At 33.5% G+C, this 11,254-nt stretch overlaps 1 long non-coding RNA gene across 1 annotated transcript; it reads left to right on the forward strand.

The window, feature by feature from the left end:
• The first annotated feature begins 3,592 nt into the window (after positions 1–3,592).
• On the forward strand, positions 3,593–10,238 carry LOC123546181 (uncharacterized). The gene is made up of 3 exons (XR_008372421.1): positions 3,593–3,666; positions 9,445–9,570; positions 9,933–10,238. It is a non-coding gene; the product is annotated as an uncharacterized LOC123546181 (long non-coding RNA).
• The last annotated feature ends 1,016 nt before the right edge of the window (positions 10,239–11,254 follow it).

Below are 11,254 nucleotides of genomic sequence, written 5' to 3' on the forward strand. Positions count from 1 at the left end.
CTACATGACAAATTTTGAAGTATACATGTGAAGCATAAGCGAGAATTAACGATAGATCTACTTATAATTATATAAATAGTAAATTAACATTAATTTAAAAGCTAACCACACATATTATAATTACAGAAACAATCAAAAAATTAAAAACTTTCATTAAAATACGATTAAAGACAAAATGCAGTCAAACGGCGGAAAAGGGAACCTTGAAGCAGTAATAAGGGGAGGTAATAAAACGGCAATAAAATATCAAAGTGCTGGAAAATAGAGCCGATATATTCTTAACTTCTACAAAAATTATTAATATTATTTTAAAGTTAGAAAATACATTAAAAACAATACTATACAGTGAAAATATTTAAGCTGTAGGGATACTATGAAAAAGTTGGTATATAAGACAGTATTAAATGTTACTCAACTGTATTCACACAGTAAACAATACGCTGGTGTTCATGCCAGATGGGTGCACGGTATTTAACCGGTGAATCCAGGACGTTTCACGTAATAATCTATCTAAATCATTATCGACAATGTCAATTGGTAAAAAACTGAAATCATCTAAATTGTGATGAGTACTGTTGAAATGGGCAGCCACACTGCTAGCATATGCTGGATCGCTGAAATAGTTAATGTCAAATTTATGACTGTTCATACGTTTAGAAACCTGTTGTCGTGTTTGACCCACATATTGCATGTTGCACTTTTTACAAGTTATGACATAAATGACATTTGATGATGTGCAGTCTGTATTAAATCTAAGTTTATACATAGAAGAATTAGAAGAACTAACGAATTCATCAGTTTCTACTATCTTGCTACAATGTGTACATCTAGGTCGGTAGCATTTGCTGGAACGGGCGCTGATGGGGGTAGGGGGCATTGCAGAATATCTAGACTTTACAAGGAAGTCTTTAAGATTTTTACCACGTTTGTATGCTAACACGGGTCTTGAGGAATGCAACTGTTGGACTGAGACATTTGGCGATAGTTTAAATAAATCCCAGTATTTATGTATGATACTAGCAATGTTAGGGAGGGAGGGATTATATTCAGTAACAAAAGGCACAATATCAACCTGATCAGAATTGTTATTGTATTTCAGAGCTTCGTCTTGTGTAACATTATGCATCTTGTTAAATGCAGCATCTATTACACTGTCTGGGTAATTTCTGGATTTGAAAAATTCACGTAGACATTTGTATAGTTTTGGTCAGTCTATATTTCAATAACGGTTTGCTGGGCTGAGAAAATGAAACTTTTAAATTTATTTATGATTTCACTTGATAAATCACCTACCGAATAGCTTGCTGGTCAATTACCGTAACTATGGACACTCGCTCCTTCAGGACTCAAGCAAATAGCTTTGACTATTGAGCGGCAAGTCATTGAATAAGTGAACTGTACAATAGCGAATGTCGGTCAAAAAATCGTCAATAGCTAGCTGCATTTAACCGCTTATATGACCAATTATAACTAAAAATGCATCAAAAATTTACTATTTTGCTTCAGATAATCTTGCAAAGACATGCGACGGACTTAAGGAACTTGAAAGGCATCTTCAGCGCTCATTTTCTGGATTTGAACGTGCAATTTATATTGTTCAGGTAATCCAGATGCTGGTTTTTATATGAAAGTAGTCCATGTCATTCCAATAATATTAATGCAGGTGACATTTTTGTCTTTCAGTATGTGAGGAGATGTACTGATTTTTCAATCTGACTAGCTAAATTATTCGATATTCCTAAATATAAAATCTGATGGCGGCCAATTCACATTCATATTTCTTATCTAATCAGATTATGATATTGCTGTTTTAATTTCGATCAAGCCTTCGGTTTACCATTAAATATTGCGTCAATTAACGAAGATGACCTGAAAATGTTATTTCAGTGTTAGAAAAAAAAGCAGAACTGCACAAAACACATTAATCAACAACAGTATTGTTTCCTATCCGAGGATTCTGCAAGATCTGTCTTCCTTTCGCTTTATTTTAAAATTATTAAAGAAAACACAAGGGCGCAGCCATAATGTTTATCAATCCGTGATAACGGACTTAAGGAACTTGAAATGCATCTTCAGCTCTCATTTTCTGGATTTGAACGTGCAATTTATATTGTTCAGGTAATCCAGATGCCGGTTTTTGTATGAAAGTTGTCCATGCCATTCCAATAATATTAATGCAGGTGACATTTTTGTCTTTCAGTATGTGAGGAGATGTACTGATTTTTCAATCTGACTAGATAAAGTATTCGATATTCCTAAATATAAAATCTGATGGCGGCCAATTCACATTCATATTTCTTATCTAATCAGATTATAATATTGCTGTTTCAATTACGATCAAGCCTTCGGTTTACCCTTAAATATTGCGTCAATTAACGAAGATGACCTGAAGATGTTATTTCAGTGTTAGAAAAAAAGTAGAACTGCACAAAACACATTAATCAACAACAGTATTGTTTCCTATCCGTGGATTCTGCAAGATCTGTCTTCCTTTTGCTTTATTGTAAAATTATAAAAGAAAACACAAGGGCGCAGCCATAATGTTTATCAACCCGTGATAACGGACTTAAGGAACTTGAAAGGCATCTTCAGCTCTCATTTTCTGAATTTGAACGTGCAATTTATATTGTTAAGGTAATCCAGATGCCGGTTTTTGTATGAAAGTAGTCCGTGCCATTCCAATAATAATAATGCAGGTGACATTTTTGTCTTTCAGTATGTAAGGAGATATACTGATTTTTCAGTCTGACTAGCTAAAGTACTCGATATTCCTAAATATAAAATCTGATGGCGGCCAATTTACATTCATATTTCTTATCTAAGCAGATTATGATATTGCTGTTTTAATTTCGATCAAGCCTTCGGTTTACCCTTAAATATTGCGTCAATTAACGAAGATGACCTGAAGATGTTATTTCAGTGTTAGAAAAAAAGCAGAACAGCACAAAACACATTAATCAACAACAGTATTGTTTCCTATCCGTGGATTCTGCAAGATCTGTCTTCCTTTTGCTTTATTATAAAATTATAAAAGAAAACACAAGGGCGCAGCCATAATGTTTATCAACCCGTGATAACGGACTTAAGGAACTTGAAAGGCATCTTCAGCTCTCATTTTCTGGATTTGAACGTGCAATTTATATTGTTCAGGTAATCCAGATGCCGGTTTTTGTATGAAAGTTGTCCATGCCATTCCAATAATATTAATGCAGGTGACATTTTTGTCTTTCAGTATGTGAGGAGATGTACTGATTTTTCAATCTGACTAGATAAAGTACTCGATATTCCTAAATATAAAATCTGATGGCGGCCAATTCACATTCATATTTCTTATCTAATCAGATTATAATATTGCTGTTTCAATTACGATCAAGCCTTCGGTTTACCCTTAAATATTGCGTCAATTAACGAAGATGACCTGAAGATGTTATTTCAGTGTTAGAAAAAAAGCAGAACTGCACAAAACACATTAATCAACAACAGTATTGTTTCCTATCCGTGGATTCTGCAAGATCTGTCTTCCTTTTGCTTTATTGTAAAATTATAAAAGAAAACACAAGGGCGCAGCCATGATGTTTATCAACCCGTGATAACGGACTTAAGGAACTTGAAAGGCATCTTCAGCTCTCATTTTCTGGATTTGAACGTGCAATTTATATTGTTCAGGTAATCCAGATGCCGGTTTTTGTATGAAAGTAGTCCGTGCCATTCCAATAATAATAATGCAGGTGACATTTTTGTCTTTCAGTATGTAAGTAGATATACTGATTTTTCAGTCTGACTAGCTAAAGTACTCGATATTCCTAAATATAAAATCTGATGGCGGCCAATTCACATTCATATTTCTTATCTAATCAGATTATGATATTGCTGTTTTAATTTCGATCAAGCCTTCGGTTTACCCTTAAATATTGCGTCAATTAACGAAGATGACCTGAAAATGTTATTTCAGTGTTAGAAAAAAAAGCAGAACTGCACAAAACACATTAATCAACCACAGTATTGCTTCCTATCCCTGGATTCTGCAAGATCTGTCTTCGCTTCCTTTTGCTTTATTATAAAATTATAAAAGAAAACACAAGGGCGCAGCCATAATGTTTATCAACCCGTGTTAATAACATATCGAGAATTGGAATGTCAGGCTTAATTAACCTTTTTATTCTGATTGTCTTACAGAAAGGTCGTCTGAAAGTGACCCTCAGAAGGCCGGTTATCCTTATATTCTATGCGAGGCGTTAATAGATTATTTCAATCAGATTAAATGACTTTTACATGTTTTTTATCTGTCAGTATGTCTGTTCGGACTGTATCCTTGAAACTGCCCGTTGGAATCAAACGAAACCTTTTCGGAAGGCATGCTTTAAGTGCTATTTTAGCTCACCTGATTTAAAGGCTCAGGGTGTTCTGTTGTGACCGCTCACCGTCCGGCGTCCTTCCGTCCGTCCGTCACACTTTCCTTTAAACAACATCTCCTCCTAAACCACTAGGCCAATTTTGATGAAACTTCACTGGGATGTTCATTGGATGGTCTTCTTTAAGAATTGAATTCCATACAGAACTCTGGTTGCCATGGCAACCAAAAGGAAAAACTGAAAAAATCTTTTTATCCAAAGTCACAGTTCATAGGGCTTTGATATTTCGTATGTAGCATCATCTAGTGGTCCTCTACCAAGGTTGTTCCCGTAGGGTCAAATATGACCCCGCCCTGGGGGTCACATGGTTTACCTAGACTTATACAAGGAAATTTTTGAAAATCTTCTTGTCCAAAACCACAAGGCATACAGCCTTAATATTTGGCATGTGACAGCATCTAATTGGCCTCTATGAAGTTTCTTCGAAATATGCCACTGGGATGAAAAGATGCCCCGTCCCGGGTGTCTTTACGTAGACTTATTTAAGAAAAAAATTTAAAAATCTTCTTGTCTTCAAGCAAATGACCTAGGCCTTTGATATTTGGTATATATAACATTGCCTTTTAGTTCCCTACCAAAATTGTTCAACTTGGGTTCCCAAGTTTTACAAAGACTTATAGAGGAAAAAAGTAAAACTTGTCTTGTCTGAAACCAAGAGACCTAGGTCTTTGAATTTTGGTGTGTAGCATTGCCTTGTGGTTCTCTACCAAGATTGTTCAAATTATGCCTCTGGGGTGAAAAGAGGCCACGCCCCGGGGGTCCCAAGTTTAACATAGTCTTATATAGCAGATAATTTTAAAAATCTTCTTGCCTGAAACTGCAAAACCTAGGCTTTTGATTTTTGATATCTTGCATTGCCTAGTTGTCCTTTACCAAGTTTGTTCAAATTATGCCTCTGCGGTAAAACGAGGCCCTGTCCTAAGGGTCCCAAGTTTTACATAGACTTACATAGGAAACTTCTTGACTAAAAGTTCAAGTCCTAGGCTTTTGATATTCAGTATGTAGCATTGCCTAGTGGCTCTCTAACAAGAATGTTCAAGTTATGCTCCTGGGGTGAAAAGAGGCCACGCCCCGAGGATGACATAGTTTTTATGAGTTATATACGAAAAATACTTCAAAAATCATCTGATCATTTCCTAGACTAATTAATTAAAATTACCTTTTGACCCCAAGAATTCGGGGTCACTTGACTGTAATCTTGACCTACTGACCTACTTTCCTATTTTTAAGATATAGCCTTGAAATTTGGATGACATGTACAGTTTTGCACACCGAACTTAAAACTGACTTTCAGTGACCATGAATGTGACCTACTTTCTTGTTTTATAAGATACAGCCTTGAAAGATGGAGGACTTGTACAATTTTGCACACCGATCTTAAAACTGATTTTCAGTGACCTTGAATGTTACCTACTGACCTACTTTCTTGTTTTTTTAAGATACAGTTTTGAAATTTGGATAACGTGTATAGTTTTGCATGCTAATATTCAAACAGACTTTCAGTGACCATCAATGTAACCTACTGACCTACTGTCTAAGCTATAGTAAAATGATTTGGAGCACCTGTAATATTTTTCACAGATTTCAAAAGTAATCTTGCGTAATCTTTACCTCGACACACTCTCCTAATTTTCTTGTTTTAGCTTTAGCTAAGAAATTTGTTCAAGCAAGCAACTCTACTCAGGTGAGCGATATTGTCCTCATTTTATATTTTACTGGAGTTTATTAGTTTTTTTTATTTAATAGTTGATTTAAAATAAAAATTGTCCACACTTCTTCTCCCTTACTATTGACTGGATTTCGCTATTAAGCATGCTTAGAACTAAACCTAAATGACTTCTGTGCGGAGTTACATGTCTTTGATATATGAGATAAGTAAATCTTCTCAAAACTATCTTTATGAAACTGTGATTTGATAAAATTGATTGTCTTTTATTTTTGTAATGAAATAAAATCGGTGTTCTCCATATAATTGTGGTTTAATGATTCATTTTTTTCTTAATGTTGAATTTATCTATAAATAAATTCTGGTGATTGTCTACAACGTCATCACTTTGTTTCATTATCACTAGTACGGTTTTCAATAAAACATAAGATTGTAAATATTTTAGCACAATTATTACATGCATTATTATAATTGTTTCTTTTAAGTATAACATTATCGTTATTTAATTTGTCTTATTCCGTATGAAAGAAACATATTTACAATCTTTACATAATATTCAAAGATTTTTATTCTTGCACTCCAATCCCCAAATAATCACGCTGATGAAAATTTATCAAAAAATCGGAAAGTCTTAATGGCAACCAAATGGCACCATGTTAAGTAAATTTCTTTGAAATAGTAAATCATAACATCAGTCACACTAATACTGATACAACTATTAATAATATTGTTTAACTGCTGAAACTAAACGACTGTCACAGTGACTGAAAACAGACACTTGGGCTCCTAGTGATAACTTACATACTCCGGTATGTACCGGGTTCAAGCGATTGGAATGAGTAGTGTCTTTAATGTGTTTATTTTATAACTATGGTAATCCTAACCTTAACCTTTAGTAGGAATATATTGTGCATTTACATATATGGGGCGTTCCATGAGAAAACCTGTATTAGTGCAATTTGAGACGTGACGTTAAGAACGTCATGAAAGCAGTATGACGTCGTCGTGCATGGCGTGTATATTTTAAGTCATTAATGGAACAAATTATGCGTATCACTTACTAAACATCAAACTTTTGAATATTTATTAACAGTTTAAAGTGATTTTACTGAAAAATAGCTTAAATATATACTTTTAGATTCATCACAGGCCTTTTGTCTATACACCTATATATTTTCATGATGAATGGGTGCTTTGGAATTTCCATTGCCATGACAACACAAAAACATTTATATGAAAACTATGGTAGAATTTGATTTGCCTTAGATAACTGAATTACAATATATTAACATATAGTTTCTGCAACAATATCAGAAAAACAATGATTTTCAAGTATTTTAACATACTAATTATTCAATAATTATATCATGTCGCTAATACAGGTTTTCTTTATATATATCGTTCGAACATATAACAATTCGCGTGTTTTTGCTGGGCACCGATGATAATGAATATGTAACATGCGCAGAACTTCCGATCTACGTCTGTGGTGAGCAACATCGAAGCTTAACCACCAGACAGATTTTCTGAGCTTGTAATAACTGTTTAACTGTGATAAATAGACCGTTTATAAAGAATCCAATTTACTTTCTTGAAAACCAACAATATTATGAACAAGAGCTGTCGGCTAACAGCAACCCTCGACTATTCAACAGCCTGGTCAACTGCCAAAATGCACAGTAGAGCAATGAACCCTATGTATTGTATATAAGATAATCTCAGTGAACAAGTGTCAGAAGTTTCAATTCATTCTCATCAGTTGGTACTGAGATACAAGCTTACGTACAATAAAATAACCATAAACTGCTTAGTCGAAAAAGGGTTATAGGAATGCATGTCAGATCATGACAGTGAACAAGTGTGTGAAGTTTACATCCATTCCCATTAGAGGGTACTGAGATACCAGCTTACATACAAACACTTAAGCACGAATCACTAAGGTGAAAAGAGGGCATGCTTTTGAAAAAAGAAAGTACAAGCTAACATAACTACCTGTTCTTTGAGTAGTAGAGCAAAAATCTAACAGTAATTCTTCAAAATAAATGAACAATTTGTCTTGATTTAAGGTCACCTACATTTAAAGAAAGCCATTTACACGTTTGTCATAGAGACGGGACATTAGAACGTTTGCCAATGTTAGAACTTGTGTGAGAGATCTGTAAATTCAAAAATATTCAACATTGCATTAGTTAGAGCAATGCAATAGTAGGTTTAATAATGTTATCAAATGTCTTAAATTCTTTACTACAAACTAATCTTTTTTCGTTTTGTTTTCGTATTGACTGATGCATAATTTCATATTTTATCAATCACATTCGTCCTAGAGTTCTATCCAGCATAAAATCAAATTGTCCGGTTTATCTAGACGGCAATAATTCTCATTTGAGGTCGAGTAATTTTAGAATATCAGTGTTATGTGTTATCTCCATGAAACAAAATCTTAAACATTCTGGAATCCCTAGTATCTTCAAAAAGATTTATCCACAAAAAGAACACAACTTTTGAAATGTCCCCAGACAGGTATTTATCTTTTGGTTTGCTAAGCTCTTTCTGAACATAAAATTATTTACCCCGGCAATGTAGTTAAGTGATGTTTACTTAATGGTCAATCTACTTTTTGTGTTTAAATATCCATTTGCATTTGCTCTACAAGTTGTTGAAGCACATGAAAGATGTCTTAAACAATCCAGGTAGTATTTGCAACAACAGCTTTACCGCTATTATTGGGTGCGAATTCAAGCAATGTAATTTTACTCTTATACATTCATGGAAACAGAATCGAAACTACTTAAACTTAATGTTAACGTCCATATGCCATTTGTCCTTTATGCGTACACACCCTTTGTTTTCATATCTGTTGTGCTTTTTAATCTGCTGTTTCATTTAAACATGATATTTCATTCCATGACATCGATTCTTTTGACTGATTATCCATGATCCCTTTTCATAAATCTTTTCCACTTGGTTTTATATTCTACACATTGTCCAATTATTATACAATTATGACTTATCATATTTACTATAAATTCTGTAGATGGGTAGTCCGTACACATAGCTTTCGTAAGAAACACTCAAGCGGACGATTTAAATGTGTTTGCAGAACAAAAAACTAAATTATTTCTGAAAGAAGCTAACAATGTCCATCTGTGGCTTCCTTAGTATTTCAGTATACTTAAGTTCTGTCCTTCCATAAAATAATTTTTTATCACTTCATTTTGGTCAAGTCATCAAAAAATAATACCAAACAAGTAATAATAATTGACTTAGTAACGAATAAGTTACAAAAGATCCGTAGTTACAAGTAAGTAGAAATACATAAAACGAAGAAGTATTAAATAAAAAATCCCTGAGGGGCTTTGGCTATAGGATTTCCAGAATGCGGTTCATTCCGCGTTGTTACAAGGAGATTCATTTGAGCTCTTGAAGGATGTCTTCATAGAATGTCCTGAAGAATTTCACGGCCACGCACATGAAGGATTATACGACTTGAAGGTGGTTTTCGTACAAATCTGTATAGCTCCTACTAGCATTATTTTGTACTATCGTAGTTTGTTCATGACTATCATTTTATAGACTTAACTAGTAACAAGTAACAAATATCGGGTTATTAAAGTGAGAAAATATTTGCTGTTTAATTTTGTAATCAAAGACCTAAAAATACTATGATAAGCAAAACAATGCATATTACAGTCAAAAGCAGGTAATTACCTGTAAAATATATGTTACGTTTTTTCTAAGTTATTGAACAGACAGAAATTTTTAAACTTACAACAACTGTCATCATGATTAATATGATAGACTGATCTTTTACATTAAATTATAATACTAGTACAATTCATTTATTTCAATTTTAGCTAAAATGGACACAACTAGAACAGTGTTTTTGTCTAACAGTGATCGTCAAGGTACAGAGTATGGATGGCTGCGTTCTTTAATATCTGTTCCTGCTGGACTTTTATCCTTCTTTTTCTGGCGAAGAGGAAGATATTAGGCCTGAGGAGAATTTGAATCGCCTAGGTTTATATATCTGTGGCGGTTAAGCCATCAGCTAGTCGAAACTCAGCATGAAGGTATTTTACAATAATGTTCAGTGGAAATCAAAATATTTATGTGATTTTACAATTCATAACTATATAAAGTGTTGTAAAGTGTTATTAGCAGAAACAAATGAACACTTCTTGTATTATATGAGAAAAACTGTTTGTGTGACACATTCACTTTTGTTTCACTTCTTTCCAATACAATAAAAGTACAATGGAAAATACTTTATAAGCCGGTTAGTATATAAAATATAATTGCTGTTTACGGCTCGAGTGACTTTTGCCAGGTCGGATCACACGAGGCGCGAAAGCCGAGTGCGATCCTACCTGGCAAACCCACGAGATCCAAATAAAGATCTCAGATCTAGCTACTGTTTTTTTTTTTGTTATCGAACGAAATCTTCTATGTTTTAATAGTTTATCGATGTTAAAATAGAACTTAATGTAGTTTTTGTTTGCGATAATGTATATTAAATGAAAGTAGTCCGGCAATATGCAATACAAAAGGTACAATACGGTATTTTTCAGCCTGTTTCGTATTTACTTGTAAAATACAAGCCACTTAAAACTAACCTTATGATTTTTAAAAAGGTGGTTGTTTACCCGCAAACATTAGCTTTCATTATGGTAATAATACTATCGAAATAGTGGGTGGATTTGCATATCTTGGTATTGTATTTACAACAACTGGGTCATTTACTGAAGCACAGAATACCTTAGCGGGCCTAGCGCTTAAGGCTATATTTCAAATTAATAAATATTTGTATAAATTCACATATATCTCTGTTAAACATAAATTAGATTTATTTGACAAACTCATTGTACCTATTTTCAATACTGGTAGTGAAGTTTGGGGTTTTTCACCACGGTAAAACATTAGATAGAGTGTATATGCAATTTTGTAAACGTCTCTTAGGCGTAAAAATGGGTACACAGAATGATTTTATATATGGAGAATTAGGAAGAATGCCATTACAAAATATGAGATATATACATATTATTAAATACTAGACAAAACTGTTACAAACTGATGATAAAAAATATGTTAAAAAGGTGTATTTAATGTTGTATCAAGATATTCTAGATTACACCACAAGAAAAAAACTGGTGTTCATTATTTAGAGATTTACTTTGTT

This window comes from Mercenaria mercenaria, chromosome 9 (assembly GCF_021730395.1).
Source record: "Mercenaria mercenaria strain notata chromosome 9, MADL_Memer_1, whole genome shotgun sequence".
Lineage (NCBI taxonomy): Eukaryota > Metazoa > Mollusca > Bivalvia > Venerida > Veneridae > Mercenaria > Mercenaria mercenaria.